This window comes from Rhagoletis zephyria, unplaced genomic scaffold, assembly GCF_001687245.7.
Source record: "Rhagoletis zephyria isolate East Lansing unplaced genomic scaffold, Rhagoletis_zephyria_1.1 Rzeph_scaffold_03099, whole genome shotgun sequence".
NCBI lineage: Eukaryota > Metazoa > Arthropoda > Insecta > Diptera > Tephritidae > Rhagoletis > Rhagoletis zephyria.
This window is the reverse complement of record NW_016160183.1, coordinates 55,843-63,670: the sequence shown is the minus strand read 5'-3', so window position 1 is coordinate 63,670 and position 7,828 is coordinate 55,843. Positions and strand designations below refer to the sequence as shown.

The 7,828-nt window shown below is 33.0% G+C and overlaps 1 non-coding gene across 1 annotated transcript; it reads right to left on the bottom strand.

Annotated features, from left to right (window-relative positions):
• Positions 1-5,470: 5,470 nt before the first annotated feature.
• Positions 5,471-5,542, bottom strand: TRNAD-GUC (transfer RNA aspartic acid (anticodon GUC)). Its single transcript has one exon. It is a non-coding gene; the product is annotated as a tRNA-Asp (tRNA).
• Positions 5,543-7,828: the final 2,286 nt, after the last annotated feature.

The window sequence follows — 7,828 nt, the reverse complement described above, 5'->3', positions numbered from 1 at the left end:
TTTGAAATTGGTAATGGTCAGTGCTAACATTTCATTTTTATTTTAGGTATATTCCATGTTAAAATATGTATGCTTTTTTTGGGGAAAATATTGGTAGATTTATAGTCTTTGTTGTTAAAAATGGTAGAAAATAAAATACAGCTAAAAAGTTTATAGATCTACCAAGAAAGTGGTAAAGTCCGTGCACTGACCCAAAGGCATATTTTGCCCACGTCATCAAATCTGCACTGCTCGTTCGATTTTCGAAAATGAGGTGTCAAATGAAAGATCCTGGGCTGTAGATGCCAGCCTTCATTTGATGGGCTTTAAAACCGAATACCAATATTTTGTCTACAGACGCTGATCAAGCAGTTAGAAATTTTGGTCAAACTTTGCAGAATTTTCATAATTTTTGGACAAAGTCTAAAATTTGAAGTTATGTCGTGTTTGTTAAGTAATCAGCTATACTTTCATAAAAAAATAATAAACGTTAAATAAACTAAATAAAAATAGCCAAAACTTACTAAAATGTCGCGTCCCAGTTTTTATTCGGTTCAATGTATGTGTATCACGGTAACCGATTTATCAATTTGTAACAAACTCAGCTCAGTTATTGACCTTGGCATGAAAAAGCTATATGTTCAAAATTTTCGAAATCGGACTAAACTTACGCCCACATTCCACTTCCAACGTTAAAAACGTATAGTACATTACTTTAAAACGTTGCACCACGTTGGATTTTGTATTCCAGCAGCTGAAGGAACGTATACTAAAAATTTCAGACATGTGCTCGCGATTTAAAAATAAAAATTTTTTTCACATAAAAGTTCGAAGTTTCTGAGAATTGCCCATTTATTTATATTTAATTGCATAATTATTTTGGCTTATTTTAATCGCCTGCAAGCGAAACTGTGATCTCAGAACCAGAACCGACAGTCTTCACGCGACGCCACAGCCGACATTTGTAAGGAAGGGAATTACCCGAGTTTTATTTTTGGCTTTGGCAATTCGAAGGTAGATGTCGTTAAACGCCTAAAAGCTCAGTTAGTCCAGACTTAACTTAAGTTAACTTACCGTAAGAAATCATCAATGGTTATTCAACACGTCAACTTAAGCCAAGAGCGGAAATATTTTGTTTTTGTATTTCTTTTTTCAGCTGTTTAACAGTTCGCTGGCTAAAATGCCATATCAAAAAAATGTATGCAAACAAAAATGTTTGCTTTCATTTATTTTTAAGAAATACAAAAACGAGAGTCTGGCAAGCCTGATTCTCTCACCGCTCTCAATTTCCGTAAGGCCGTAACCTAAAATCTACAGGTTCTTAAGTTTCTTACGGTAAGTTAAGTTTTAACTAACCGCCAACACAGTTTCTCATATAACAGGTTAGCCAAAATATTAAATTAAGTTAAGTTACGGAAATTAAGTCTAGACTAACTGAGCTTTAAGTTCTTCGAAATTGTCGAACTGGTAGGCCATCGCTTTAGCACATACTAGTTAATGAACTATATTTTTTCTGACTGGTTTGGCTTTTCACTGCAGGGTACATATGGCATTTCCACTAAAATTCCTACCTCTCTACTCTACCTATTGATACTATGCACTGCTACCTACTCAACTAGTAGCGCACTAGTGAAAGGTGGCCACCAGCTCGCTGCCTATAGTATATGAATGAGCAATATATTTGTGTATTTTAAACGTTGTTGAGTTCTTAAACAAAACGTAAATAAGACGCCTTTTGCTCTTATTTTGTCGTTTACTTCTCAACCGTGCTATTAGCATTTGCGTTAAAGTATTTGCTGCGGAGCATGTTAAAGTTAAGACTATACTTCACAGGATCATTTCTGTAGTCAGTCTTCATTTACTTTCATTGCAAAATGAAAGAAGCATAACCTGCGATGAGGAGGCATATCGTTTTATCTGGCAGCGTGAGGTTTATGAACATCATTTCTGATTTTGTCTTATGGCATATTTGAGTTGATGTTTCTTCGATGATCGCTCGGTTCAAACGGATAAAACGACTTCTGAGTGGTTACTTTTTTAATTGAATAAATTTCAAGGTGTACACAGCAAAATTAGTTTATCTCTGCTTATGCAGCAACTAAATTTAAGTTGGTGTATAAGCCATGTCAAAGTCAGCGGTTCGTTCCACGGAAAAAGTCAGAACTTCAACTAGTTAGTTTGCCACAATTGTGCTTTTTTGGTGCAATTTGAAACCAAAAAGTACATTGACACCCATGACCTTTTTGGTACATTTTGGAAATGCAGCGCTGTGTGCGTATCTATTGGTTTTATATTTACGCTGGTTAAAAACGTCTACTATTTATACAAATACACTTTTTCCTTCTTTACTCCATGCAAACTTCGACAAAATTTTTACTCATTACAAGGTTGGCAATTCTGAGTACTTATAGAAATGGTTTTGTCTTTTGCTACCTCACACCTTTTCTAGCGGATCACGGAAACTTAACAAAATTTAAATAATATAAGCAGGTTATGGAACGAATTAAATAAATTCAAAACGACCTGAACGACCCGATGCTTGCAAACATTTTTAAAATACCTTTATTTATTGTCTATTCCTCCACATTCCTCCGCAAAAATTGAACGTGACTTTTCTGTTCAGAATCTGATAAAAGCTAAATGTAGAAACAGATTACAATTAAAAACCCTCGATTCCTAATAAAAGCAAAAGATTATATAAAACCTTCTCAAAGTTTTTGTCATGATATAAAAATACATACATGGTCTTTAAAAAAAAATGTGACTTACGATCTCAAAGAAAGTAAAATGCTTGACTAATTTTTATTCTACATTTAATACATATGGGTGTTTCCATCGGAAGGTCCCCCACGACAAAAAAAAATAAAAATCTTATATCTAACGTATTTACGGGCCGATTTGTCTGCTTTTTAAAATATATACTGGCTATGTAAAGTAGAATCATATTTGCGTAAAGGTTGAGATATTTCGAAAAACCGTATTTATGGTCCGATTTGGTTCGAATTTGGCGTATGTAGTTGAAACATAATAAGTCATACATTAGCGCACACAAGGGGTGGGTTTTGGGGTTCAACCCCCCCCCCTAAATCTAATAACCTGAAATGCAAACTGTATGCTAAAGCCAGCTCTCAAGAAAAATAACAAGAAATATTTTTTATTAAAAAGCACTTTGCTTTTGCGGTAAATTTTCTTGAAGAAATAAACATACGAGCATTTTTTTCTTGAGAGATGCAAACTGATTTAAGAAATTTTGATAGAAGAAAATTCCATTTCTTCTGCGTCATTTTATATGACTTTTTCGTTTTTCTTGAGAGCTCTTAAAAGTTTAACTGCGAATGAAACCATTGTCATAAAAATATGCAATGCATACTCACTTACTTTTGTTTTTTTTACACCTTACAGCCTAAAAGAGTTTACCACTGATATGTACTTAACAAGGATTCGAAAATTTAATTTACCAAATTCGAATTTGTTCCACCAAAATTACCTACATAATAAAAATGAAAGTTCATTTAATTTTTCCGGTAACTATTCCAAATATTAAAAAAATTAGGCAATCATGAAAAATCACCATATCAGTCGAAAACCAGTAACTAGAACTTTATATTAAACAAGTAATTTTCAAATTACGGGACGACCCTTGAGGTACCATCTTTCCGATTTAAAAAAAAAGAATTATTGAAATCGGTTCACGTGGTTCAAAGTTTTGCGGTAGCATACATTAAAAAGAAAAAAATATTCCGACGAACTGAAAACCTCTCCGTTTTTCGAAGTCGGTTACAAATGTTTGAGTTCTTTGCTAATTTTATGTAAATAAAGTGCAATTTATGAAAAAACTTGCATAAATGTACCTTAAAGAGCATATTATCTGAAGCGAATTTTCAGAAGTATAAACCCCTCCCAAAATATATTCCTGGGTGCGCTCCTGAAGTCATAGATTTCCAAAAAATTCAACCTGAATAGGCGCTGAAGTCAAAATATGAAGTATATTCTACATAAAATACATGTTTTATTTGCGTTAAAAATTAATTTAAAAGCAATATTAACAAAAATATAACGATGGAAATTTATGTCACGTGACGCTACGTCACGTGACGTTTCACACTTGGGGTTGTAAAAGAAAATTTAAACATTTTGCATTAATTCAAAAAACTCTAAAAACAACTAGAATTGCTCCAAATCATATTAAAATAAGTTTCATGAAAATAGCCATCCACAATTCGCAGAGTTTTGCGATTTTGTAAGAAAAGAAAAATTCGAACGACGCTCTCTTTAAATGCTTATATTTCAGGACCAAGCAGTTCGATTGTTTTCATTTTTCGGTTAAATATAGAGCTAATTATATGATATACAATGGCCCAAAAAAGTTAAAGAAAACAAATGGTATTCCTTGTGTGTATCACATTGAAACGTACGACTGTCACGTATGCGACGTATGAAAATACCCATATACATATGTATATTTTTACAAGATGTTTATTTAAAAGGCGTTAAATAAATGTATATTTCTTTTAAACATTTATTGTTTTTGTGAAAGCGTTTAAAATTTTTTGTTGGTACATTTTTATTAGATTTGATACATTTTTTTTCTGACGTTTGGTACAATTTCGAAAACTTCATTTATCATCCCTGGTTTTGGTGGGTAAAAATTATGAGGTGCCATATTGGGGATAAAAAGGTGCCAAATAAAGTGTCATTCTTTTTAGTAGAAAGAAAATTGTTTCTTTCCTTCCCCTTTAGCAATAAAATAAGATCCACGTTCCTAAAACATTGGTGTAATTCATACCGAAATTAAATAAGTAAGTTAAAGTTAAAAAACCAGAAATTTTTAGTTGAAAAAGTAGTACTCGCGAAAGATTTCACAAAATTGTATAGAATTATTACAATTTTTCAAAAGGGTCTTTCTACAGTTTGTGCCATACTGAAAAGTTGAGTGCCATTTGAAGTGAAAAAGGGCAAAAAATCGCACGCTTTGAGCCAAGTGGCAGGCCTGATACCGATATTCTAAATTCACAGTATACAATATTGTTACATATATCCACTAAAATAATATCGATATATTAATATCGGAAATTCCGAAGACGAAATAAATTGTTTGTATTTGTAATTAAAATGCAAATAAGCGTAAATTCAAATAACGAAGTCACTTGAAGGATTATGCTGAAAATTGCAACCAGAGTCAGCAACTTGAGGGCTTACCCCATAAGCAAGTCCAGTACTTTTAAAGTACTTTTTCATATATAAAAACCCCCACAAAAAGTGCGTGAGTATACATATATGTAAGCCGGTGGGGCAAATAGTGGTTATTCTTCAGAAAATATTACAGTCTAATTACTGGGAACTGGTAAACGGCATCGTGATTTTGCATTTTGTAGTGCCAGAAATATCGCACACACTGACCAAGATCTGTCAAGCCATACACATTTCAGTTTAAATGAAAACACAACAAAAAAAAAGTATAAATAATTCTTAAAAAAAAAACGCTTGAGAACTCCCCGACGGGGAATTGAACCCCGGTCTCCCGCGTGACAGGCGGGGATACTAACCACTATACTATCGAGGACGTTGAGTTTGGCGTGGCAAAAGTATAATATCACACATTTACATCTGCAATGAACAACGATCATACATAAGCAAATGACAAAGATGTAAGAATGAAAAGAGAACAACGAAATATAAAAAGGGAGGAAGATCAAAATAGAATCGGTAGGTAGGTAGATACATATGAGCATATGAACAATAACAACTAAGTAAGCGAGAGTCACACTTGGTGATAGTGAAGCAAACCAACATATGTACATACATATATACTGTATGTACACACAAACCCGGCAGGAAATGGGACTAGTTTGTACCTAACTATTAACTAACTAGAAGTCGCCTAGTGGTAACTATTTACTAACTATTCCTTTGGCCGTAACTAACTACTTTTGAAGGGTGATGGCCGCAAAATAGTGAGCACTTATTTTGCTCTGCATTAGAAGTTTTTTTTGAACATAAGCTATCAATAAAAAAGAGATTTTTTATTATTTTGTCAATTTTTATTTATTTTTATTCTATTGTTACTGACAAGAAGGCAGATGATGGCGATCAACATGTAAACATATGTATATTTTTTCATGTTTATATCACCAAATTTCAAAGTGATATCCTTATTTCTTTGTTTTTAAGAATTTTCAATCAAAATACAGTTAATTCTCTTACAAAACCCAAGTTTAAAACCTTGTAGAAAGCTACAAAAAATGCAACAAATTTTCACCCAAAATTCAAACTTTTTCTCGAAGTGTTCGAATTTTTTTGAGTACACAGTTTTATAGCCCACACAATTTAAGTGTGACAATATGCGAGTTTAAAGTGGCTATAAATTACCCTTGATTTTTAGATTTTTTTTTTTGTGAAAAGATGGAAGACCACATATAGAAATAAATTGTGTTTATTCGTTTTATGGAAGCAAATGTGACAAAAAAAATCTAAAAAACCAACGATAACTTTTAGCCACTTGAAACTTGCACTAAAATTTAGTGGGCTATATATAAAAATAAAGAGTACTCAAAAAAATTCTAACACGGAAAAAGTTTGAAATTTGGGTGAAAACTTTTTGAATTTTGTTGTAAGTTTTAAACTGGGGTTTAAATGGGTTTTGTTATAGAACTAACTGTATTTTAATTCAAAATTCTTAAAAACAAATAATTAAACAAAAGTAAGCGCCAAAGAATATCACTTTGAAAAGGGGTGCTATAGATATGACCGATACTGTACATACATATGCATATTTTTAATTTATATTTTTTAATTTTTGGAGGGTGTTAGTTTTATTTTGTTGTATTGTTTTTTAATTTTTATATAAATTTTATTTTATTTTTTCAAAATTAGTATTTTCTTTTTAACCGAATGCATCACAAACAAAAATTGCGAATATTTTCAAAACTCCTCGTTTCTCATAAGCCAGACAATGGTTTAAAAAAGAAATAATCAGACAGATTGTCAAATGCATCGCAAATGTTGCGCAATCCATTAAAGAAAGAACTACAAGCTATAGCAAAAAACAAACAAATTGACGACAAAAGACCGCTTTTCGATGACAGCTGCAAGCGTTTAAGCGGAAAGCAAAATTTAATGCGGAGAAAATCTAATAAATTATTTATGTACATATACATACATACTTATGTAGCTAATAAAGTAGCGAAGCTCTTGAAAATTATGCGTTAGAATTAGGGATGAGCAAAAATAATTTCGTGATTTGTGGTATGGATTAGAGATTGGCACGGGACTACACATTTCAATCCCGGTTCCGCCCATCCCGAAACTCAATTTTTAATTGTACCGCGGGTCCCGAAATCTATCACCCGGAAAAATTCACATGTCTTTCAAATTAATTTTAAATAATAAAAAAGAAAATGAAAGATCTGGCATATTCCGATTTTTTGCGAAATCAGTACCGTGTGTCCCACAGGTCCCTATATTCCTCGCCCATCTCTAGTATGAGTGTTCATGCGTGATAGAATGGTCCAACTCATTGAAGAATCTTGAGAGATTGTTAGATGCGCGCTTGAAACTAAGTTTAAAGGGAAGATTGCTTGGAAGTCGTTCGCTGGAAACTCCATTCAGCTGTCATGTATCGCCATTAAACAGAGGCGAGGGATGACCTTTTATTTTCCAGCTAAGACGCGTGGCTTTTAGTTCGTGTATGAACAGGGCACTGGTTGTAGGTAAGATACGTCTTTGAGTTCGCTCTAACTTACGATAAGACGTGCAGGGGATGTGTAATGAATTATGAGACTGTGGAGCACATACTATGTGAATCTCAAGGCAGCTGCCAAAGGAGGGTACATAAAGTTAAGAATTTTGT